Genomic DNA, 26,408 nt, shown 5'->3' on the forward strand with positions numbered 1-26,408 from the left:
TCAGTTTTGCCAGTGTTTACCTGGTATATAGTTTGGAGCTCCTTGATTGGGTGCATAAACATTTTTGATTGTTATTTCTTCTTGGTGGAGTGTCCCTTTCATTAATATATAGTGTCTTTCCTTGTCTCCTATGATATCTTTGCATTTAAAGTCTATCTTGTCTGATACTAGTATAGCTATTCCTGCTGTCTTTTGGTTATAGCTTGAGTGGAATATCTTTTTCCATCCTTTCACTTTCAATCTATTTGTATCCTTGGATTTAAGACGAGTATCTTGTAAAGAGTATGTAGTTGGATCATATTTTTTAATCCATTTTGCCAGCCTTTGTCTTTTAATTGGAAAGTTTAATCCATTCACATTCAAAATTATTACTGTAAAGGCAGTTCTTCAATCTACCCTCTTGTCCTTTTGTTTTTGTCAGATTTTTCCCTCTATTTTTATCCTTTAAGTTACCCTTACTAGTATTCTTCAATTCTTTACCCTCCTCCAGACTTCTCTCTCCTGTCTTTTTTTTTTTTTTTCAGCCATTGTTAGTTTTTTAAAGAGGAGAGTGACACAATTCAATATAGGTTTAGTCATTCTGGCTACATTGTAGAGAGTGGTTTGGAGGAGGGCAGTAGTTGATGTGGTAAGACCTGTTACAGGGGATTGTTGTGCTCCCATGACAGTAGGTAGTACTTGGACTTGAGTGGTGACAATTGTTAGCTACAGTTGAATGGATTTCAGATGTATGTTGAAGGTAGAAGTGGTAGAACTTGGTGTGATGGGTAGGATGGGAGAGGTGTCAAGGTTAGCGTCTATCTTTTGGCTCTGTCATCAAAATGGAAATACTACTTATTGAATTGCAAATAGTATTGGGCCACTTAACACATCAGTAAGTAGAATTAAAGAACAAATTTTTCCTTAATAATGCATGGAAGCATCTTGAAACAGCAAATTTTACTGTGCAGATGGACTTAGAATTCCCTTTAGGGTTATATCGATTAAGGAAGGCCTGGTCAGTCATTACCTATTAGAATTTTTAAAATTAAAGGAGCCAAATTTAGTATAGAAAGAGGAAACTCTTGCTTCAATCTTGTGAGGTCATGTATTGTCAGATGTTTCTTCTTTTCTTTTCGTAAGCCTTTAGAAATTTCATGCAATTGATAAAATCGTATAAACACCCAAGTAGTATGAATCTCTGGAAAAAAAAAAAATGAAAGCCCCCATTCCTTTACCATTCCTTTTTCCAGTCTCTGTTCCTTTTCCAGAGGTGGCCATTAGTACTCTCTAGGTGCCCACTCTCTACATGCATATGCACCTGTGGAGCCCTGGCCCAGGCTGAGAATGGTCCCATGTGCTCACAGAGCCAAGGAGGACTAACTTCCCTTGTTCAAGCAGGGCCCTTGACAGCACTGGCATCTTTCTGTAACAGCTGAGCACATGCCATCCTGACTACGGGGAAACTACAGATGGTGGCAGAGACGTACTCAGGGCCTCTAGGGATTGGGGAACAAGGAAACTGCAGTCTTGGACATAGGCTTTATACAAGTTCCCACTCACAGGCTTGCGGTTTTATTTTCATCAGGAAAATGGAATATTGTTCTCCTCTCATGCTGCTTCTGCTTATAAGTCAATTATAAACCAGAGTATATTCCATCTACCAGGAGTATCTTAGATTGTCAGTCTTGTTACTCTTGAGATAGCATCTCTCATTGCACACAAAATCCCTCCTAGCTTGAAGTTAATACTTGGAGCATATATTCTTATGCCTTATGCCAGACATCCTTATTTTTAATCTTCCAAGCATTGAATATGACCATATTCTTATTTAAATATGAGTATATAAAAGACACATGCCATGCTATCTTATTGGGCAAGCTGGGATTTAAATTGGGTGACCGGTTTCTGCCACAGGTCATGGACATTTTTGTGAAGGAACTAATCGGGAACCCATTACTTGTATTATGGCCGTAACAATGACCGTAACAGGGACTTCAGATCTTTATGGACATGCCACTAACGACAACTTTAGTTGGTCTTCTGCATTTTTCATGAGGAAAATAAATTCTTCATGCTGCTAGTCAAAAGTGGAATCCAGAAATTACCAGTGTATCAACAAGGTGCATGAATTTTTCAGTGTGATAACTGATTCTGTTTTTCAGTTTTGCAGAGTATATAATATTTCTTCTAATGATCAACTAATATACAATAGTTTCCTCCCTGTTCTACGTGGGTTTTAAGAATCCCAATATTAGAACTCTAGAAATGGTTTTCTTAGCTTTCCTGAGTTTTCAAATATAAATGTAAATATATCACAATAAAATGCCTTTGTTTTTTAGGCCATTTGGGCCTATGGATCATTTTGTGAAACAATCACCTGCCCTTGTGTTTTAACTTTAACCTGGGAAGCTTGTGAGGTCAAGACTTGTGGGTTGTCATTTTGTATATGATTGGGATAATGGAATACACATTGTAAGTTCCCTTCTCATCCCAGTGCTCAGAGGTTTTAGAAATTTCTGAAATAAAAATGACCACAATTTTCCTTTAAAATCATATTGAAAGCAGTGGTACCTCATTTACTGGAGTATGTCTGACATCTTTCAGCTGTCTTTCTATAGGAGAGCTGCCTGTTTAACCCAAATTCTTCATTATAGAATGTTCTGTTCAGATTCAATAGAGGGGTGTCTCGTCTGGGTCAAGCCCTTAAACACCCAAATTATGAAATTAAGCAGCATATGCTGTGACTTGGCAGGTGGCTTTAATTAATGGCCTGCCAAATGAGCAGGAAACTTTAGGGTCTTGACTAGGATTCGGAATCAGCAGACTGTGTTTTCCACGGATGCCTATAAATCGAAGTGTTGTATAATAGATTGGTCTTCTGGCTGAGGAGCTACAGTCCAGAGAGGATTTCATGTTTATGATTACTCAGCATCCTTGTTTACATAATTCTTTATTCAATTATAGCTCTCACAGTGCTATCTTAGATCAGAGGTGAGGAGCTTCTGAACAGGATGGATCACTCCTGGGCCACAGGCTCTCTGGGTTGTTGGCTTTGTACATCCCGTGCTGGAAGGTGGCTAAGGAAGCTGGTATGATTCACGGTGGGCCTGAAACTGGACAGAAAATGATATTTCCAAGTTACCAGGTCAGAGAGCCCATCTCCTTCACATCCTCTGAAATAAAATACATACTCCAGAGGCCCAAAGCAGAGTTCTCTGATGCAATACCATCCTAGCTCTGCTCAGGCTTTAAAAGAAAAAATGTGTTTTAGAAGAAAAGTAGCTAGCATATGTTGAGCTTTACTAGAACCAAATGCTTTTCCTACATAGTCAAGTTCAGTTCATAAAACAATGTGTCAGGTTTGTCTTAACAGGTAATGCAATACGCTAAGGCTGTGCAGTTAGAAAATAGTGGAGCCTGTATTTAGACTTAGGTCTGTCTGGCAGCGAAGCCTACCAATAACCAAGAAGACTTGATGACTGAATTTTAGGATCATAGTCTTTGAATTTTTGTCTGTGGAATTCAAACCCTTCATTTGCCGGTGCGGGGACTGAGACCCAGAATGACTGAAGTTGACATCCAGTTGACATCTTCTTCTCAGAGGTCCTGTGGTTGGGGAAGAGCCTGGTGGCATCCAGTGCGCTGTTTGCAGGAAGAATCCACCGTGGATTATACCGTTACTGAAATGCTTTATCCTTGGACTCTCAGATGAGGGTGCTAATCCTGAACTATGAAGGCTTGGCTCACTTATTTTTCGGTGCCATTTTCACTGTGTGTGTGAGTGAGATGGGTGGATGGGAGGTGACGGGATTAAAAGGAGCAATAAGGCAGAAGCAAAACTGAGCCCAGGAGTAAAAACAAAGCCAGGTCAAGACCAGAAGATATCTCTAAATGAAAGCATCCAGAGGACAGAGGCAGGCTCCCGAAAGCTGGGCTCGAAAATTAACCTTAAAAATGGATGCATGTATTTGCTAATATGACTGGGTACCATTTAAGGATAGAGGCCATGCCTTGTTAGTACATTGGAGAGCACCTGAAGGAGAGGCGTACAGGGGACAGCTGGATACAGAGCTTTAGTTTTGGCTACTTGCTTTAGGTTTGCTGCATTTTTCCTATCAGTGCTATTAACTATTTCTGCCTCTAGTCCAACTCACAGGATTCTTGGACTTGGCAACAGTTTGTACTCCTTAGAAAGCAGACCTCTTCTGTCCTCCTTTCCCTTAGTTTTTTTTTTTTTTAATTTTTTATTATTTATTTGTTTATCTATCTATTTATTTATTTTAACATGTATCAGAACTTTATTCCTTTCTATGGATAGTCATTGTATGGATACAGTACATTTCGGTTTTTTATTCATCTGTTGGTGGACATTGGGTTGTTTCCGCCTTTTGGCTGTTGTGAACAGTGCTGCTTTGAACATTCTCGTAGAAGGATTTGTTTGAGTGCCTATTTTCAGTTCTTTTGGGTAGGTACCTAGGAGTGGAATTACTGGGTCAGGCGGTAGTTCTATGTTTAACTCTTGAGGAACCACTAAACTGTTTTCCACAGCAGCTGTGCCATTTAGCATTCACACCAGCAATGCATGAGGGTTCCTATTTCTCTGCATCCTTTTCTTCATTTTTTTTAAATTATGGCCCTCCTAGGGGTATGAGGTGGTATCGCATTGTATTTTATGTGTGTGTGTGTGTGTGTGTGTGTGTGTGTGTGTGTGTGTATGGATTTATTTTAAGGCGTTGGCTCATGCAGTTTTCAGGGCTGGAAGTCCAAAATCTCTAGGGCAGGCTGGCAGGTTGGAACCTCGGACAAAACTTGGTACTGGAGTCTTGAGGCAGAATTTCTTCTTCTCCAGGGAATCTCAGTTTTGCTATTAAGGCAGCTGATTGGGTGAGGCCCATCCACATTTTCAAGGTAATCTCCTTTACTTAAAGTCAACAGACGGTAGATGCTAATCGACCTACAAAATACCTTAGAAGCATCTCAACTGGTGTTTCACCAAACAACTGGATGCTATAGCCTAAAAACTTGACACATAAAATTAACCCCTCCCCTCCCCTCCCCTCCCTTCCCCCTCCCTCTTCTCTTTTCACCTTCAGGCTATTCACCTTCTTCTGTTAGCTGCTTCTTGAGGAAAGGCCGATGGCATCTGGGGTTCCTCTGTCACGTGGGAAGGCACATGGCCGGAGTCTGCTAGGCCTCTCCCGGTTTTAGCTTCTGGTTTCTGTGGCTTTCTCCAAAATGTCTCTGGGCTTTTGTCTTAGCTTCTCTCAGCTCCTGTGGGTCCTCCTTTCCCTTAGTTTTAATGTTTATGGGCAGTGATTATGCCAGGCATTGGAGAGAGATGTGGGGCAGAGCAGGACACTTTTACAAACAAGGTTCTGATCCTGTGGGGGAGATTAAATCCACAAACATAGGACTATGTACAAAGTGCTAAGACAGAGGCCTGCACAGAGATTTTGACGAAAGGGATCTCTCTGAATCATGTCAAGGAAGGCTTCCAGGAGGAGGCAACACTTAAACTGAGACTTACAGGACAATGTAACCAGGCGGAAAAGGAAAATGTATTCTGGACAGAAGGGCACGGCGCTGTGGAAGCATGAGAAGGTGGTGTGCGTAATAGAGGGTGGCAACGGTGCCTGGAGTCTGGGGGACCAAGTGGCAACTGACAAGGTGGGAATCAGGAAGGTCTTGTGTGCTAAGACGCTTGGATTTTACCTGCACCATTGGGGAATGATAGACAGATCTTAAATCTGATTTCATCCCTAGAATGTCACTGAGTGTGTGGGGCACTGTTTGGCTGACTGCTGTACTCTCAGGGCTTACAACAGTGCCTGGCACATAGTAGTTGCTCAGTGATGAGTGACTGACTGAATTGAATGAGCACCAACAACTTAGTTCTTGAATAGACCAATGTGTGGTGTGGGGGATGGACTGGAGGTGGGGTCTAGACCCAGGGGTGCCAGTCGGGAGGTCATGGCGTAAATCAGGTGACTCGGGAGTAGGGCACTATGAGGTGGTTAGAAGACAAACCTGCTTTGAGAAGGGTTCCGGGAAGACTGACAGAGTCACTGGGTGTGGCAGGGAAAGGGAAAGGACTGAGGATGACTCCCAGGTTTCTGCCCTTGACAATTTGAAGGAGAGGTGAAGGAGAGGGTGGGGAAGAGGAGGAGAGGGTGGTGAGCTCCGTTAGAGGCATGCTGGGTTGAGAAGTCTGGAAAAGCTGGTGGTATTGACCTTTGGGACAACCATTGTAGAGCTCAAGAAGGTGGACCAGGCTGGAAGTAGGAACTGAGGATTCATTAGGAATCATATGGAAGTGGAAACTGCATCTTTAAGTTGGTACTTGTCCAGAGTCTACAGAGGGAGATGGTATGGTGGCCGCCAGTGGAACCTGGAGAAATGATGATACAAAAGGGACAGAGAGGAGAGGCCTGTGCAGGAGACTGATAGAGGGTGGTGATAAATGCTCTTAATTTTTTCTTTTAAAGTACAGACTTGTATTAAGTGAAGTCTGCCTTCTCTTCCCTCTGCAGAAGCAGCTGCAGAAAACATTTTGCCTTATATCCTTCCAGCTGTTTTCTGTCCTTAAATCAGCCTAAATATGCTTTTTATTTTTACCCAAATAGATTTGACTTTTATAACATCCCCTTCAACTCAAAGAGTTTGTTTCACATAGTAAAGCCCTTAGAGAGCCTAAAAATACAGATTGAGTCTTAGGGCTGAGTTAATTCAGATTTAATAACCTTTGATGAGACTACAGAATTTAAAAATATTTATCAAAACAACCAGGGCTAGGTGATTTGATCCTGCTTGTGCTTCTTTACTGAAAATGTTTGGACACAGGAAGGACACAGGGTGGAGAGCACAGTCCTCTGTTCTGCGACCTGGCTCCTTCCTGCCTTGGAGCCTGGCTACTGCTGTTGGTGTTGGATGTGACCCTCTCACTGTGGTTGCTAGGCTAGCCCAGTCTCCTGGCAGCACTCAGCTGAGGCTGGCCCCTGTGGCAGGGCTCCAGCAGACAGCAAGGCTATCCAAGGGCAGCCTCTAGGTTTGCTGGCTCCTGGCCTGTGAGTATCCTCTGTAGGAAGAGGATTTTCCGAAGTCTTCCTTTCTAGCTCGTTAAGAACTCTGCTGTTCACCTGCTGTGTGATCCTGGGCTTCATTTTCTCCATCTCTAAAATGGACTGAGACTGTCCAGCACAAGTGAAACCAGGTCTGTCTACTTGGTAGACTGAGCAAATGAAGATAGAACAGGAAAGTGTATTGAAAAATATGATGTACTATATAATTTACCCTCAATAAGTTTTAATTAAACTGAGCTGCAGTCTTAAATTACCTTTTCTACCTTGTAGAGAACTTGTATAATAATTTATGTATTGGGAAGGCCTGTTCCTTTAATTTACAAAACAAAAAGTAAATGAAAAGAAATGTGCAGAAAGTGTTTTGAAGTGTATTGGTTTTTGGTAACTGGTCTCTCCATCAGTGTCACAGGCACCAGTGATAAACCAATGGTGTGACAAGTTTGCAGATTTAATTAGAGTGACTCTGGAGTTTCTAAAACACCACCGTAGTAGAAAACCATCCATATTGCTTTTCTGATATGCTTTTGGCGTCCTTCAAATGACATTTTCCCCCTGTTTGCAGAAATATTTTCTGGGACAGCCAGTGGTGAGTTCAATTCCAATCTCTTGGCTGTGGGTAAGGCTAGTTGAGTAATTTTTAGAAATTTTGTTAGTAGAATACATTTTTTTAAACGAAATGTACTTTTTGGGATAAAATAAATATGTTTTAAAAGATCTTCCCATCAGCATTTTTCTTTTTAAATTTACACCATTTTTGGGGGGGGGGTAGTTAGTGATCCTGAGGGATCCTGCTCTTAAAACTTTAAGACACCTGAAAGTAGGTCACTTAGTTGTCATTCTCATTTTTACATCTTGCCAGGAGTAGCAGCCTCAACTTCCCTCTCTGCTGAGAAGGACACAGATATTCCATGCAGAAACTTTCTCCTGAAGGGAAGTGCTTAATTGTGCTCTCTCCTGGAAGTTCCCTGTTTCAGGGTGAATCACTGATCCATTGAGTGTACGCATAGAGCCCTGCCTGATGTGTCCTTGACATCCTGAGGGATTTGCAGGAGTGTGTGGGCTTTCAGTCCTGATGGCAGAAACTTTATCTGGAACTTGGACTCAACCAGCCCATGCATCTGAAGTGATGGGGGAGTGGGGGTGGTCTTTATCCTCAGATGGCCTGGTGGATATGTGATGTTTGTTTAGATGAACTGTATCTATTAGATGCTATCTTAGGTGTGGCAAGAGGCCTTTAGAAATATCCATGCCCTTCCTGTAGACTCTTGTTTATACCTATTTTTTTTTTCACTTGTTTTGAATACTAGTGTTTCCCTTCATCTCTAAGCAGTAGTTTATATCTCTGAAGAATAAATTTACCTTCCCCTAAGGTCTCTTGAAGGCTGTTACCATGTTTATTTACTCCTATTTTTCATGTACATAGCTCATGGAGAGCATCTTTTAGAAGCTTCTCTCATATTTTCCACTTGAGTCCTGTTTCTGGATTGGAGAAGCAGAGTGACAAGTGAATATCATGAAGTCCTGCATTCTCATCTGGGCTATCCCTCTTGTCACTTCTCATTGTAAACCAAAGTCTTTGGATGAGAAGGTGATAACATCGTGACCGACTAGAGGGTTGAGGGCCTTTAGCAAATGCCTACTGTGAGCTCAGCTCTAAGCAGGACCCTGTAGGAGCAATAGAAAGGGCAGAATGTCCCGTGGGGACCACCGGAGGGATAAGGCAGGCATGTGACAAACAGGACAAGTCTGTGTGCGAGGTCTGTGTTGCACATGAAGTTCTGACTTCTCATCATGTTCTTTCCTGATGCCCTTTTCTTGTCTGTGCTTACAGATGTTTCCTCTAAAATCTCTCTTACCTAACAGAGGTCTTCTTCTACTGTTAACTCAAAGATCTTTGGGAGTTTGCTGGATCTGGTGCAAATGTTATAGAACTTTTTCAATCTTGATCTCCATTTTTCGTGTATCCAGATGAATATTGATATAATTACGTCTTCTGGAATCCTTCGGCCCGTACAAGTTAACCACTCTAACATCCCTGTCCGAGACCGGTGTCAGCTGGGTACTGTTTGACAGCTCCGAATGGCAGAAGCTTGTGATTCAATGAGCCCACTTTCTTGGAAGGTGATTCTGCTCTCCATAAGGGAGGGCTGCCTCTGAATCTCATCAACTGACTCACTCTACTTCTGACTTCCAGGATAAAGGAGAATGCCTGTTATAATTTCTACATGACAGTTATAATTCTACATGACAGCTCTTCAGAATTTTTTGACAGACAACATAACTTTTCTGAGGCTTCTCCGGACTAAATAAATGTACCCATTCCCCTTTACCATAACTTATTTAACAGACCTTTGCTGCCTTCTCCCTCCTATGAATACTCACTATTTTGCCATTGGCATTCTTAGTGAGTAGTGCTCAGGGCTAGACACTGTTACCTTAATGGATTGAAACAAGCAAGATAAAACTTAATAGAAATGTTAAATGCTTCATTTAGGTTAAAAAAATCCAAGAATGCAAGTCCTGAATTCCCCTTGGCAGGACAGAAGTCTGTGTGAAGAAGTAATACGGTTTTAGCTTAGCTCTAACTGAACTGAGTCAGTAATTTATCAGGAATTTCTGTGGCTCATCTTTTTTCCATTCTTGAAAGCAGGACAATTTTCCTATCCTATGTCTTCTGGCACTTGTCTTCACCATTATTTCTTACAACTAAGATGATGCCGTTGTGATTGTCAGTGGTGAACTTCAGTACACTTGGATTTGCACATTGATGCTAACCTGAGGTGCCTCGTTGCTGGTTGTTAGGCTCAGGCCACCCTTTAAGCTGTTGGTACAGCTCTGGCTATTGTATTGTCTTATGTTGTAATGGTCTTTGGGGTGGGGGCTTACTGGCCACCTGGGATGGAGACTGGACCTCTGACACCCACATTGCAAAGCAGGGCAGACATGTGAAACTGAAACATTTAATTCACCAACTCTTCCACCTTATTCTTTGATCTTTGGGTACATTCCTTATACCATGGCTTTAAAATAGCCCAAATACCCAAATTCCCAATTAGAACCCTATCAATCCCTGTCAGGGACATGGAGGGAGGAAAATCCTGCTTTGGTTGGGAAATGGTTGTAGTAGTCATTCTGACTGTTCACTGATCTCTGGTTCTTTTCCTCCTGAACACATGGTAGGGTTGTACTTCTTCACTCAGTTTTCCTTGGGCATGGACATTGGGTTTGGTTTCACCAAGGAAATATGAGCGGAAGCAACATGTGACATTTTGGATGGCCTGTAGTTTCCCAAGCTTTTCCCCCCTCCCCTGCCATGGTAACCAGCACTGTTCCAGGTTGTGGCAACTCTATCATCTTGAGTTCCAGAATGAGGTTGATGCAGAGCACAGCCCCCAACCAACCCACGATGGACATGGAGCAAAAGGGAGAGTGAGAAGCAAACCTTTGTTGTATGCCGGTGAAATTTTGGGTGGTTTTTGACCACAGCAGAAGGTACCCTATCCAATGGGTGCGTTAGACTAGCCACCTTCTAGGTTAACTTCAAAAAAGGCAGCTGGGCAATTACCTGGTTGAAACAGCAAACTGTCTCACTGGTCCTGGAAATAACACCAAAATTCCTATGGAGAAATTACCCTTTTAAAGAAGAAATGATATGTAGACTCCTACTTCTCTCTTGCTAAATTCCTACCTCATTGTCATTGCCTTGCTCTTGTCCCCTTTAAAGAATGGGCTGGGGCTTCAGCTCCACAAGGCTGGCTCTGACCTTGCTTCCTGGCTCTGTGCTAATGGGCCAGGACATCTGACTTCCTGCTTGGTGCTGCCATTTACCCCCAGGTGCAGTAAGACTTGAACCTTGCCCCAAAAGAGGTCTGGCCTTAGTCCTTGTGGAGAGTATGATGTAGGGTGGGGCTGGCCACTCCCAGAGAGCAATAGTGTGATTTAGGTTGGGACAGGAGGCTGGAGCCTGGTGTTGAGCATTGGATGTTCAGTCCTGCTTGTGTGATGGAACCCCAATAAGAAGTCTGAACCCTGAAGCTTGTGTGGTGTAAAGCGTCGTGTTCTGACTGCATGGAGAGGGGACAGTGGAAGCTCTGTGTTTGGTACTTTGCCTGGACTCTGCCCTGTGTGTCTGTCTGGCTGATCTTAACATGTATCCTTGCCCTGTAATGAACCATAACTGTGAGTGTAACAACTCGCAGTGAGTACTAGGGATCTTCCTAGTGCATTATCGAACCTGAGGGTGGTCATAGAGACCCCCACAATTGCAGTTGGTATCAGGAATGAGAACGGTCTTGTGTGGACTGTTCCCTCCATGTATAGTTGGACCTAGCTCTTCACATCCGTTCTGTGCTTCAAGACTGCCCTGGAGTTCTTTAGATCTTCATCCTACCTTTCTGCCAAATGGAGAGATTCAGTGCTGCTGGAGGCTGTTCACGTCTTTGATCATAAATTCTGGGAAAAAAAGGACTGTGAATCTTTCTGTGGGCAGGGAGGACTTTGGACCTATAGTAGCTGTGAAAGGAAACACACAACTCTGGTTGTTATCACTGCGGAACCACCGGTCCTGCATGGGAAACAATTTTTCTCTGTATTGCCCCAAAGCCCCAGTAACCTGAGAATTCTTGTGTCCCTCAAGAAATAATTCCTGTGCACTGACACATCACTTCAATCTTCCTCTTTGTTTACCCATGTATCCCTGAGTTTGGAAAGAGTTGCTACCTTTTAGTTTTAAATGGCTAACATGTGCTGCTTTCCTTAGGTGTTTTGTAAATAGCCTACCTAGCAGCCAGTCACTCATTTTCCCAAAATGGTAGTTAATAAAGATAGCTGAGAACAAGGAGCACACAATAATTTTAGTTGTTGTATCTAGAAGAAAACAGGAACATTTTTGGTCTCTTGATTTATATTAAGTTTTACAGAATGACCTAAGTGTCACATATACACATGTAGCAAATAGAAGTGTAAAATTATACATCCAATAACTTAAGCAGTTTATTTGATTAAAGCCTGTTTTCCCTAGGGTGGTTGCAACTTGAAAAATAGAACTTTCTGAATTATGCTTCTCTGAGAAGCTGAAGGATTCACTCATCAATTATGGTGTTTGTAGAACTTATTTTTTATTAAATGTATTCTAAATTTATGTGACTAAATTAAGGGCCATGAAGAGAGTGGGTGAAGTTTGCTAGAACGGAGGAGTGAAGGAGGTGAGGGGCACCTGCTGCTGTGCCTGGAAGCTGTTGGGCTGCATCTTTTCAGGAAACAGAAGTGAAGAACAAATGTATAGGTGGGAATAAAATAGATCCTTGCTTTAATCCAGGGCCCTTGTTACTGATAAACACCTGTAGAGCAACTTGCCAGGCACTGTGGTTCAGGGAAATGCTTCCCTAGCAGGGACCGCTGTTATTCGGATGCTGTCACTTCCATTGACAGCCAGTGACTTGGTTGGTCCTACATCATGCCGATGAAGAAAGTCTACTCCAAAAATGTCAGCTCACGAGCCAAGACTCTCGTTGAAGAATTTCTTTATAATTTAGTTGTTGGAACAAAAGTAAAGTTGGATGACATAACAGTTTTATGTTCATGTTCTATTTTTGGGTAACCCAGGGAAAGAACCTGTGACCTGCTAGAGCCTAGACCGAGAGATTTCTTTCTTCTGGGCCCAGATGAGCACCCCTTTCTAGTGTGGTTGGGTCACCTTAATGAACCATGCAAAGTTGAGAGAGGGTCCCGCTGATGCCTGTGCATACCCACTTCCTGGCACTGGTGCTGTCTCCAAGAGGAACGATTAGATGACAAACACAGGGATTTTGAGAACAGGCTTTATTAAAGCCCATAGACCTAAATATCTCCCATTCGCTGGCCTTCCTGAACTGCTGCTGAGCATTCTTCAAGTTATCTAAATGTTGTTTTATTGTTACAAATATGTTAACTGACAAATAAGCATGCATGAATTTAGGTAACTTATTGGTTGGAAACAGGGTCCTGGAAAAATGGAAAATAAGATTGTTGAGGGTGAGAGAACTGTGGATCCAGGCCTGGGCTGGTCATTGCAGTGGGGGTGATAGCACAAGGGCCCACCCCTGAGACCCTGGTCCTCACCCCTCAGAATTTCCATCCCAGCCCCCCCAAGTGTTAGTCTCTCTGACCTAGCCTGTCTCTGGTCCGTGTTAAATTAAGACACATAGATGAAAACTTTTCATCAGAATCACCAGGAAATGGGATAATAGGTTGTCCATTTTTCTCTGGATAACTAAAAGCTTTCTCTGTTTAAGCACCAAAGAGCTCCTTAAACTTTATTGTAGGAGAGTATATCACATAGATGCTACTGAGCATAATTAACTTTTCTAGAGATTGAGGAGCCACTGACACTTGGCTGTGAAATCCCTTCAGGGTCTGATGAGATGAGCTGGGCCTTTTTATTCCTCTAAGTGGAATCAGTAACTCAACCCTCTGTTCTTTAGTCGTGTCTTCTCCTGAGCTGTCCTTCCTTACTGTAGCCCCTGGTTCTGCTTGAAGCAGCAAACCTCCCCCACCTTCCTCCTCACTTGCTGGGCCCCTGCCTTCCCCTGTTGGGCACACGTCACAGGTTTGTTTTCTCCCATAATTCCTTCTCATGAATAATGTGTTTCCTGTGTTAGAAAGATGACTGAAAGGAATGTTCAGTATTGAAATCTCTGTGTGGATTGAAGGGACAGTCGTTCAGCTTCAATATGGAAAATGTTCCTTTTACCTTTTATTATAACCAAATTACATCTAGGAATATACACTTATATTTTTAGCACATCTTCAGAGGCAGTTTATTAATAGACTAATCAATAGAGCTGTAATAGACCTTGGAGATAATCTAACTTCCTCATTTCGAGCTGAGAAAACTGAGGCTCACCTAGAGACTACAGAACAGGATCTGTTTGCAATTGCTTGAAACTTATTTTTTCCTTGAATTAGTTCATTAAAAAATACTGGAACCCCTATTTGTACAACATCTCTCAAGAACCTATAAGAGAGAGAAAGGTAAGAAGAAGCAAGCCTTCCTTCCTGCTACCCCCTCCCAAAGTTCATCTATTTGAGCAGGTAAACTGTTGATGTTGCCTGCAAATGTTTTGGCAGTTGAGGAAGGAGAGAGCGCTGTGGAGTCCAGTAGTTAGGGAAGGCTTCATGGAGAGAATAATAATTTATTGAACACCTGTGTGCTGGGCACTCCACCGGGGCCTTGCATCATCACCTCCTTTAATCCTTGCAATAATCATCCGAGGTAGGAGATTGTCTCCTTATTTACATTTGAGAGAACTGAAACAAGAGGATGTCACTTTCCCGCAGAAAAAAGCAACAGGGTTGGGATTTGAACCAAGACGTCTCAGACTCAGAGGCCTGTGTTTCTTCCACTCTGCCCCACCTCTTCCAGTTGTACTAACAGCTACACTGTGCGCACATGGACACACACACACACTCAAACGCTGGCCTTTTGGAGTCAATTTCAAACTGAGCACTGAAGCGTGATTCAACAGACTGTGGAGGGGTGGGCAAGGGCCCACCGAGTGGGAGGGGAGCGGTTGGCGCAGTGGTCAGCCCAAAGGCTTCCTCTTTGTCAGCTAGTGTTTAATTGTGTCGTCACCTGGTAATATTATAATCACAACTTCCTTGGACTCTTTCTCAGTGGTTTGCATGGATGCAAAAACAAAAGAGTTGATGAAGTCTTTTCTGAGTCTGAAAAGCTGGATGGTAAGGTGAGCATAGCAGGCTTTCTTAGGCCCTGATACGGTTTCTCCAGTGGAAATGGCCACTCCAGTTAAGTAAGAATGCAGGAAGGCTTTTCTGTGGACATGCTCTGGGACCTTGGGAACGTCACCCGAGTTCTCAGTTTCTCCCTCTGAATCCCTGTGCTAGATGATCTTGGAAGGTTATCTCACCCCGTGCATGAGAGGCCATGAGATACTGCGGAAAGATCCTGGAGTGTGGGCTTAGATGATATACAGCTTTCTAGCTGTATGAATGTGAGCAACTTCCTTCACTTCTTGATTTCTCACCTGTCAAACAGGATAATAATGAATATCATCTCATGGGGTTTTTGTATGGATGAAAAGAGGTGATGTGAAAAGCACTTTGTAAGTCCTAACCTACTGTAGAACTGTTAGGCCACTTACTGAATACACATATCCAGGTCTTCTGTGTGTCCCAGCATCTATGCATCGTCTCCTCTCCCAAGTCCACAGACCAGGTATCCATGTTACCTCATAGCCGTTTTTAAAGGTGGATCTACAAGTTGAAAAGCTTGCCTTAAAATAGGAAGATGGATAGCATGCAAAGGCTTGCATATTTATTTTAATATCCTCATTTGTTTTTAAGGCATAAATAGAAAATTATCAAATGCAGCCATTCAAACACATACACTCTACTATCTGGGAATAATTTAGCTAAATTGAATTTTTATGAATTTTTAACCCTGTCAGCCCAGTGAGATGGCTTTGGAGCAGCCTGGAAACCCTGTTTCTTTATCTTGTGGGATCTTGTTGGTCCCGGGAAAGGGTCCATTTGTATATATACAACTGGGAGTGAAGTCAGCTTTAAAGTGGGTCATTGACTCTAGCAAAAAAAGAGATAAGATCAACTCTTTTTTATTATCTGACTTACATTCTCCTTTGATTATTACACAATGAATATCATTTAGCTTCCCCTAAATTTTGTAGGATGGTTAACTGGAAAGGTATGTTCTTTTGTCTTCTGGATCCGCCTATCAATTCACATTCCTTGAAAATCCCCAATGCAGGCTTTCTTGAGTGGAAGCAGAGAAGAGAAATACGATGGAAATATGGCAGTTTTTCTCTTCTCAAGGAGTAGAGAGAATGAGAAGTGGGATATGGTTTCAGAACTGTGAGGCAGAATACAAAGATGTGAGGGAAAAATTTTGCAGGAAACTGGGTGGTGAGGAAAGACTGTTCCCTTGGGTATTTCTGAATTGATGTGTGGATTTAAAGAGGAAAAGTGGAAGGTATTGTCGTCTTAGAGGGATGTGTATAAATTCATCAGGCAAATGAATCCAAAGGAGCCTTTATAATAGCTTCTAGAAATGTAATGCCAAAGCTCAGGGCCTGACTCTAAATGATTTCTCTCATGCAAAGAGAGGTCTCCGAGTCTAAGTGGCCGCCAGCAATGATGAACTGATGTTAGGCATCAGGGGAGATAAGGTGGTTGAGATATTTGTCTTTTAAAGTGTTTGCAGTCTACTTGGGAGACAGAATTCAGGAAGAGGACAGATGAGGGGTGGTCCCTGGGGCACTGTTCCCTGGAGCAGATATTTAGACTGCTTACAAGTTCCCAGCTTGGACTTCTGGAGCCCCAGGTGTTGGGAGACGAGCACCCTGGGCCAATGCTGCAGGAGCTTGTGTGCAGGGAAGACTGAAAACCCTGGAGTGCAGACCCTCTAGGCTGCTCTGTTTATTTATCCCAGAATCATTATGTTTTACTTGTTTTTGCTTTTGTTCCCTGGATCCACTGCCCAAATCCTCTTCCAAGTTTGAACAAGAGCAGCAATTTTTAAAGTAATGCATTCAAATAGCTCAAAAATTCAAAATAGATTAAAAGGATTGAGGTGATATGTTTTCCTCCTACCTTTGTCCCCAGTCAGCCAATTCCTTTCTCTGGAAGTAACCAGTGTTACCAGTTTCTTGTGGATAATTTGAGAGATGTTCTGTGTTGTTTTGGTTTGGTAAGTCTGATGAAATGCAATACACCAGAAATGGATTGGCTTTTAAAATGGGGATTTATTAGCTTACAATTTACGGTTCTTAGGCTGTGAAAATGTCCAACTCAGGGCATCAACAGGACGATACCTGGACTCTGAAGACAGGCTACTGGCATCTGGAACATTCTGCACATGGGCAGTCACATGGCTGGTGTCTGCTGGTCCTTTTCTCTGGGTCTAGTTGCTTTCAGCTTCCGGCTGCTCCATCTCTCAGCTTCTCTGGGTGCTTCTTTGAATTTCTTCTCTTAGCTTCTATATGTATTTTATCCTCTTATAAAGGACTCCAGTAAGGAGATTAAGACCCACCTTGAATGGGGTGGGTCGCATTTCAGTTGAAGTAACCTAATCATAAAGATCCCACCCATGATAGGTCTATACCCACAGGAATGATTAAAAGAACATGCCCTTTGTACATAACAGTTTCAAACTACCACATATATATGTAATTAATTGCTTGAATATCTCCCCTCATCTTCCAAAAAAACTTATCCTCCCCAACTTCTTAATAGAAATAGCAGCATGGTAAACACACTGCTGTGCATTTGTTTCTTTTCCTTAACAGTACATTTTGAAGGTTGTTTCCTTTTATTGTTTAAAAGCTCTTTTTTCCTTAATGGCTAGGTGGCAGTGGTTCTTAAACTTTTGTGAGTTTGGAATCAGCTGGAGAGCTGATAAAGAACACAGAGACCTAGGCTTCTTGGTTTTGGTTCCGTTCCCCCCGATGACTGTGATAGGATAGGAGTTTGAGAACTACTGCTGTGTGGTATACTCTTGTATGGTGTTCTGGTTTGCTAATGCTGCTGTTTTGCAAAACACCAGAAATGGATTGGCATTTATAAAGGGGGTTTATCTGGTTACAAAGTTATAGTCTTAAGGTCGTAAAGGGTCCAAGGTAAGGCTTCAACAACAGGGTACCTTCACTGGAGAAAGGCCATTGGCATCTGGAAAACCTGTTAGCTGGGAAGGCACGTGGCTGGCGTCTGCTTGCTCCCAGGTTGTGTTTCAAAATAGCATTCTCCAAAATGTCAGTGTCAGCTTTCAATGGCTGTCTTCAAAATGTGTCCTTCAGCTGTGGCTCTGAGGTCCTGTTTGTGAGCTCATTTATAAGACTAGTGAACTAATCAAGGCCCATGCTGAATGGGCAGGGCCACACCTCCATGGAAACATTCAGTCAGAGGTCACACCCTAACCAAAGGTGTCACTTACAGTTGGGTCGGTTGCATCTCCATGGAAACAACCCAATCCCAATATCCCATGAGATTGGATTAAAAGATCATGGCCTTTTCTTGGGGGATAATATATATCCAAACTGGCACATATGGTTATACCATATTTATTTTCTCAGCTCCCACTGATGAATAAATAGGTTGTTTTCAATATTTTGGAAACCTTTTCAAGTTTTCCATGTGAAGGGATGGAGAGATTTCCCGTGGTTCCTCATGAGGTGTCCCTTGGCTCTCTGCTCTGAGGAGCAGAGTGAATGAACGCCTTCCAACTTGGCAGCTCCCGTAGTTGTGTTTGTACCTACTTTTGCCTTCTGGGTCAGGTTTCTCATTCCCACAGCTTACGAACTTTCACCTGAGTCTTGGCATCTTCCAAGTCTCTTCCCACTTCTTGTTCTTGTTTCCCTTTCTTTCAGTCTGTCTTTCCAAGCAACACCTGAGGGAGGCTGCTCACGTCCCCATTGCCAAGCACTCCTGGAGCCTTTATTCCCAGGCTCACTCCTTGAACCTTCATACAACTGAGGGAATGGTTGTAGCCCCCCGAACAGATTATTTTGTGTGGCTGAAGGTAGTAGAAAGTAGAGGAGGAAATGATTGTTTTAAAAACAAAGTGAAGCTTTGGAAACGTGCTTAAATGCAGTGGTATCGGGGGTTTACTAAAGCAGAACACTTTGCCCATCTTGTGTTCCTTAGACTCCCTCCTGCTCCAAGGAGCTCTTGGCCTTGTGCCGACACGACTCGGTGTTGCTTCTGTGGCGGGGGGCGGGCTGAGGTTGGGTGTGCAGGAAGGACGGTGTTTTTCAGTTGTCAGTGAATTTTAGGCTTGAGTAGGCTCTCGGAAGTCATCTTGATCTTTGAAGTTTCTTTTTCTATGAAATCTATCAAAGGGATCTCCTTCCTAATACCTAATACGCAAGTATTTAAGATTTTAAAAAGGCAAAGGAAAATGGCAGCCCATGGACAGGGATTTGCTCCCTTCCCCCTCAGAATTTCGCAGAGGATTACTAGAGAGGCTTCTGACACATTTTGTTTCAATGGTTCCTTAAAGATATCTGAGGATGATGACTGTGGTTGTATTTCAGGCTCTTTCAATACTTTGGAAAAGAATTCAGACTCAGAGACTAGTCTTTCTTAAAAAAACAGCTAAACATTCTCACACTTTTTTTTTTTTTTTTTTAGTTTTACCTTTTCTAATTTTAGGAGACCACTGAGTAGAGACAATGGAGAAGACAGAAGCAAGATAGGGCTTCTGGTGGTGTGCTGAATCTCTGCCTGGGCTGTGGGGTCCACACTGAAGGGCTTTTAAGGGCCATGGGTAAGGAGTGACTTTAGAGTTTTCCTTCCTCCCTGAGACTGGATTCATAGGAAGGGAACAATTATATTCTGGATTAACTCTGTCCTCAGTAGCATAATCAGATCAAAGGTTTTTTCTCTGAGGCTTATAAAAAAATAATGTGTGTATCTGTAAACTGGGAGAAAATATTTCCTCTTCCATTGATTTTGGTTAAGACAACTTGTAAGTGTGGCTGATTGAAGCATTGGATGCATATGTAACCAGGGTGCTGTGAGAAAGATGGAGGAAAGAAACGTGGAGGAAAGAAACGTGAAATGATTTTAAGGGTTTTAAAAAGTTTACTTATGGAATTGACCTGCCTTTCATGTTTCAGTTGAGGTCCTTAAGAAAACCCCAGAGTTTCCAGCCCCCGTTAAACTGCCTTTAAACACTGAAGATCCAACCAATGCCCGTTTGCTCTGACAACCACCATCCCCTGTACCTGGACACATTCTGAGCAGGCATCATTAGTTCCAAGAAGGAAGGTGGGGGAGGGGGGAGTGTGGCAGAGAGAAGCACCTTAGTAGGCACAGTGAAGTGAGTGTCGAAGCACATTTTCGTCCCCTACCCCCAGCCTATGGCAGACTGCTATTGGCCAGACGTGTCATTCCTAGGAAGGTTTCATGTTGTTAGTCATTAGCATTATTCATTGACTTTGAGCCAATATGATGGGAATCATATCACAGTACCTGACATCTTTTATCTCAATCAATCTTTACCTCAGAAGGAGGGAAGTTCTGTTTTCTCTATTTGACATAGAAGAAAGCTGAGACTCAGAAGTTGAGTAACTTGAACAGGATCACGCAGATAGGTATCAGCAGAACCTGCATTTGCACCTTGACACACAACCACTCCTCGGTGACCCCAAGTGTGTTCTGAGGTTCACTGCTGTTAAGTTTCGGGAGGATCCTGGAAGAACTGCTTCGGTCACTCTTTCAAAGCAGAGGGCAAGATGATGGTTTGGGGGATATTGCTTGCACTCTGTCCTTCTGGATTTTGTTCTTAAAGTGGGGAAGAGGTATTGGCATACTTGCGAAGGGGTAAAAAACAAAATGTGGAATGTTTTGCCAGTGCCCACTGTGGAAGGTGGAGCTCTTTCACTGAAGAATTTTTCAAATATTATTCTTTTGGGGGACAATAGTGGTGATGGGGAGAACCTCAGGTACAGAAGCTAGAATTGTTCTTGTCACAAAAAGTTCAGGCACAGATCTGATTGTGGCCCCTGGTTGCTTTGGTGTTCAGCCTGCTGAATAGAGTGATTCATGGTTCATGCCAGAGAGTGCATTTGGAAGTCCAGCATTGCTACAAATAACAGGGGAGGTGGTTTTCCCCTGCTGTTTTGAAACTTGTGAAATGTCACATTATCACCTCCTGTCATGGTGACAAATAGGCATTTGCACTGATCCCAGTATCCAGCTAAATGCTTTCAAACAGCCTGTTGCCCCATAGAATGTCAAGCTACAAATGCATTTAGAGCACTATTTAGCCTACCTTGTTATCAAAGAATAATAATAATTATTGCGGGTAGCTGAGCTTGTACCTCGGCTTGCCAGGCCTGGGCCAGGGGACCTGATATCACCCCCTGGGGAGGGTAGTAGGTACGGGCGTGAGTGCCCTCTGCAGCCCCCCCGAGCCTGGGGAGCGAGGTCAAGGCAGCTCCCTTTTCCTCACCCAAAATGTCACGGGCAGGGGAGGCTTGCCGGAGGAAACCGCCTTTCTCCCAACCGCCCTTTCCTCACTTCCCTATTTTGCCCACACACTCCCTTGTGCCAAGGCCACTCCTGCCACCGCCAGCGCGCATGCACCGTGGCCAGAACAACCCCCGCCCTCTGCAATGGCTCCTGCGTCCTCTCAGAACCAATCCTAGCCCCTCTCCCTTCAATATTGCCATTTAAGGCTACTTCACCTCCTTTCCAGCCCTGCCCTTCCTACCAACCTATATAACCTGTGATCACCCCTGAATAAAGCCTCTTTGGCGCATGCTCCTACTGGATGAAGAGTGTCTTGTCCTTATCGCCGCCCTCCACACCTTGCACGCCTCTCGCCGAGGACCCGGCCACGTCCTCCGCCTCGCCCTCGCCTCCGGGAAAGAGCCCCCGCCGCCGGTACCCTTTAAGCAGCCCCGAGAGCTGAGGGCTCGGCTACCGGCCGCCCCTCCCCCTAGAAGCAGTAACCCCGACCGCAACTGGTGCCCTGTGTGAGGAACGTCTCCACACGACAGTTCGGCAGGTCGCCCGCTCGCCCGGACGCCTCTCCAGCTTCCCGTTTCCTCGCCTGCAAGGTAAGGGCCGCCTCTCCTTCGCCGCTTCCGGAGCCGTGGGAGGTTCACTGCTCCGAGGCCGCTCCTCCCATCCCCCACGCTCTCTTCGTCCTCTTGTATGCGCACTTCTATGACCCCCGTTCCTCCTAACGCTCTCCCTCTTCCCCTCCATTACTTTGCTGTAGTTCTTTGTATCTTTCTTTCCTCATTTGGCACCGTGTGCCTCTTTGCAACCGCCCCCCCTGACTGCTCCCGTTGCCAAAGGGCACTGCTTTCTGCTCTCGCCGTCTCCTTCGGCCTCAAGGCCACGGTTTATCTCATTCTCTCTGCTCGGTAAACAAACCCCCCTCCTCTCCCCTCAGCTATGGGTAATCGTCTATCTACATGCCAGGCACCTCAAGTTCGTGCTCTAGCGGGTCTCCTAGACACGCATCGCTGTAAAGTGTCTGTCCGGCAGCTGCAGATATACTGGGATCTCCTGCTGCCCTTTAACCCATGGCTCACCACTTGCCATCTTTGGGACCCTGTTACTTATGATCGCCTTATTGATCGAGTCACCAACGCCATGGAACATGAGAGCAAGCGTTTCCCTCCCGGCTTGCTCCCCACCTTAATAACCATCCGCTCCTGCCTTCAAGGCTCCCTCCCCCCTGATCGAGGCCCCGTTAAATCCAAGGAGGCCCTATCAACCCAGCCAACAGATTCAGATAGCGATACTAATTCAAATCATGACTCGGACACGGAGTCCTTAGTCGAGCAGATTAACAACGCGCTCGAGGTGACTCCCAAAAAGCAAAATAACACTGCGCCACGCCAAGATGGCGAACTTCCTCCTTCTTCTTCCATCGAGGGGAGGAAATGCTCTGGCGATGACATCAGCCCTAAGCTGGGCCGGAAACCGCATATGCTTTACCCCGCCCTTCCACAGGGCGGAGCTAGTCCACCATCTTATGCCTTGAACCCCACCCTTTCACAGGGCGGGGCTGATCCACCATCTTGTGTCTTAGCCACGCCCACCGCACCGCCATCTTGCGATGCTTGGGGCCTCCCACTCCCGCCTCTCCCTTCGGCGAGCTCCCCCTCGGAGCCGCTACCGGCAGCTGCCGCCGCTCCTCCCACCCTGCCGACTAACAACCCCTGGCTGCCTTCTGCACCTCAAGGCAATCCTTGGGGCAACGCTCCCCCTACCCCCACTCCCGCGCCAAGTCCTCTGCAAGCGCGTCCTCCTTTCTCTCGTGCTTTTCGCTGTTTTCCTCTTAACCTTGCCCCCACCCCACAGAGGCCGCATGACTGGTATCCCATTGACTCAGATGCTATCAAGCAGCTTCGCAGGGCCGTCAAGGAGGACGGGTTAGGTAGCCCATATGCTTCCCAAATACTACAGGATCTCGCCATGAACTATTGCCTCCCACAAGATTGGGCCTCGCTTGCCCGTTCAATTTTTAACCCCGGTCAGTTTGTTGACTGGCGTGCTCACTTCCAGGCAGAAGCAGCTAAGCAAAGTGAGCAAGATGCAGCCATTGGAGTCTATCATCCCCCCGAAGCCTATTTGGGCACTGGAGCGTTTCTAATTGCGTCTGCTTATATTAATGCACCTGCCACCTTTTGGCCTATCCTTTGGGGAATCGCCTTACGAGCATTTGCCAATTGCTCTGCCTGTCGGCCTAATAAATTCACCAAGCTCTTCCAGGAGCCGAGTAAGCCTTTCGCCACCTTTGTCTCCAGAGTCGAAGAAACCTGCGCTCAAAAGGTAAGTAATCCCCAGGCCCAATATTACATGTGCCCATCCTCAAATCCTGGAAAATCGTACTGTAATTCCCCCAACGAGTACTACTGTGCATACAGGGGGTGTGAAACATTAGCCACTGGCTGGAAACCTTCTGTCCCTGACAAATTTCTAAACCTCGCAGTAATCCCGTATACTTGCCAAAATTCAGGCTATCGCTATTTCAACAGGTACCTTTGTCCTAAAAGATTAATGCTCACCATACAAAACCCTGCCGATACGTCTTGGCTCCTAGGTAAAACTTGGGGCTTCCGAATTTGGCTATCGGGGTTCGATCGGGGAACCCTTATAATCATAAGAAAGGAGGCTTTAAACCAACCAAAGAAAAATACTGTTATAAAAAAGCCCTTTAACATTGGTCCCAATAAAGTCATTAACCCCCTTTTTCCACAGCTCTCCAGCCGCACCTTAGTTCCAACTAAACGCACTTCAACTACATCTCAAACACCACCACCCCAGCTTCCTCTGCCCCCTTCTCGTTATTCCTCTCCCCTCCTCAGCCTCATCCAAGCCGCCTTTGCCTCAGTAAACTCCTCCAACCCCAATTTTACCTCCTCCTGCTGGCTCTGCCTCTCCACCTCTTCCTCACTGTACGAGCCCGTTGCCTCCAACCTCTCCTTTTCAGAAAGCACAGAAGACAGCCCCTTGGAATGCAATTGGAATACCTCTGCCGTCCCCCTAACCTTTCATTCAGTCTCCTATACGGGAAAGTGCGTCCGCCCTCGCTCCAGTAACTCTCCCGACCTCACTGCCTGTGCCAGCTACTCATCTCCCAGCAGCTCGGCAAAATTTCTCATTCCTCATAACTCCTCCCAATGGCTCTGCTCCTCTACAGGACTTACCCCCTGTCTCAGCACGAATATCATCAGTGAATATAAAGAAACTTGCCTCCTAATTGTCCTTATCCCTAGGGTCTTATACCACAGCGAAGAAGACTTCTTCCTCCGTCTGGAAAGAACTGCAGCTCCTGCCCTTCTACAAAAGCGAGAGCCCATCACCGTCCTCACAATTGCCTCCCTCCTAGGTCTTGCCGGCACTGGCACCGGAATCACTGCACTAGCCAGTCAAGGCTCCGCCCTAACTCACCTCAGGGCGGCTGTTGACGAAGACATTCATCACTTACAAAACGCTATTTACCATCTAAAAAATTCTGTCAATTCCCTCTCTGAGGTAGTGCTCCAAAACCGCCGAGGTCTTGACTTTCTCCTCCTCAAAGAGGGAGGCCTCTGCGCCGCCCTAGGAGAAGAGTGCTGTGTATATGCCAATTCCACAGGTCTCGTCGAGGACAGCCTGAAAAGGGTCCGAGAAGGACTGGAAAAGCATAAAAGAGATCGTGAAGCCACCAGTTATTGGTCCAGTTTTTTCACTCCCATCCTCCCATACATCCTTCCTTTTCTTGGCCCCCTATTAATAATTATTCTAGCTCTCATCTTAGGACCCTGCCTCATCCGCAAAATTGTCCAGCTTGTAAGAAAACAAACGGATGCCATTTTTTCCTCGTTCGTGCAAATCCAGTATCAGCGACTCGCCACCTCTGACGCCCCCCACTCCAAGATAACAGCCAACCCTCCGCGACCTCAACGCCACCGGTCAACCCGCCGACCGCGAGGCCCTTCCCAATCACCTGAACATCGCTCTCGCCTCGAGTTCCAGCTTCTCTGAACCCCTGAACTTTAAACCCCTCACCTTCGCCCAGCCCGCTGCAGCGAAGCCATTGTCAAGCGCCCGGGCACCACACCTACACTGAACTCCAGCCTCACCGAGCCACCGTCAACCCCTTTTTCCCTTCCCTGACCTCCCCCTTCCCTCACCCTTAGCGGGCCTCTCCGGTAAAGCCTCTTCCTCTAATTAGAAAAGAAAGGGGAATTGCGGGTAGCTGAGCTTGTACCTCGGCTTGCCAGGCCTGGGCCAGGGGACCTGATATCACCCCCTGGGGAGGGTAGTAGGTACGGGCGTGAGTGCCCTCTGCAGCCCCCCCGAGCCTGGGGAGCGAGGTCAAGGCAGCTCCCTTTTCCTCACCCAAAATGTCACGGGCAGGGGAGGCTTGCCGGAGGAAACCGCCTTTCTCCCAACCGCCCTTTCCTCACTTCCCTATTTTGCCCACACACTCCCTTGTGCCAAGGCCACTCCTGCCACCGCCAGCGCGCATGCACCGTGGCCAGAACAACCCCCGCCCGCTGCAACGGCTCCTGCGTCCTCTCAGAACCAATCCTAGCCCCTCTCCCTTCAATATTGCCATTTAAGGCTACTTCACCTCCTTTCCAGCCCTGCCCTTCCTACCAACCTATATAACCTGTGATCACCCCTGAATAAAGCCTCTTTGGCGCATGCTCCTACTGGATGAAGAGTGTCTTGTCCTTATCGCCGCCCTCCACACCTTGCACGCCTCTCGCCGAGGACCCGGCCACGTCCTCCGCCTCGCCCTCGCCTCCGGGAAAGAGCCCCCGCCGCCGGTACCCTTTAAGCAGCCCCGAGAGCTGAGGGCTCGGCTACCGGCCGCCCCTCCCCCTAGAAGCAGTAACCCCGACCGCAATTATGATGATAATTTAGTTCCAGGGAGTGCAAAGCGCTGTGCTAAGTGCTGCACTAGTATTTAAATCCCTGGAGACAGTGGGGTGGCTTCTTGTCAGAAAGAAGACTTTTTTGGTGGGCATTTTATAGGAGGGCTGACAGGCAGGGAGGAGGTCAGCACCTATTACTTTTGCATTGTTTCTGATTTTGGATGTGATGTGGTGAGGCCATTTCTAATAGGGATTTTGGCTGCATGTCCTACAGTCCTACTGGTATGTTCAAGGTTTCATGTACAAATTGTGCCTGAGTGGAATGGAATGTCTCTTTCTGGTAGCTAAAGCCGGGAAACAATAGGCAGGGCACTGGAGGGTGAAAATACTGATTTTCTACATTAATGTAATGTGATTAGTTATGAGGTATTTCTTAGCTAAGTTTTCTAGTAGCTAGCAGAGCAAAACATGTTTTTCTTGCTCTCCCTGTGTATAAGAATCTTAG

The 26,408-nt window shown here is 45.2% G+C and overlaps 1 protein-coding gene across 2 annotated transcripts in view; it reads left to right on the forward strand.

Moving 5' to 3' along the window:
- MYO5B (myosin VB) overlaps positions 1-26,408 on the forward strand; it is a 413,295-nt gene that overhangs the window by 52,288 nt on the left and 334,599 nt on the right. The gene's annotated exons all lie outside the window — the stretch shown is intronic.

This window comes from Choloepus didactylus, chromosome 16 (genome assembly GCF_015220235.1).
Source record: "Choloepus didactylus isolate mChoDid1 chromosome 16, mChoDid1.pri, whole genome shotgun sequence".
Classification (NCBI taxonomy): Eukaryota; Metazoa; Chordata; class Mammalia; order Pilosa; family Megalonychidae; genus Choloepus; species Choloepus didactylus.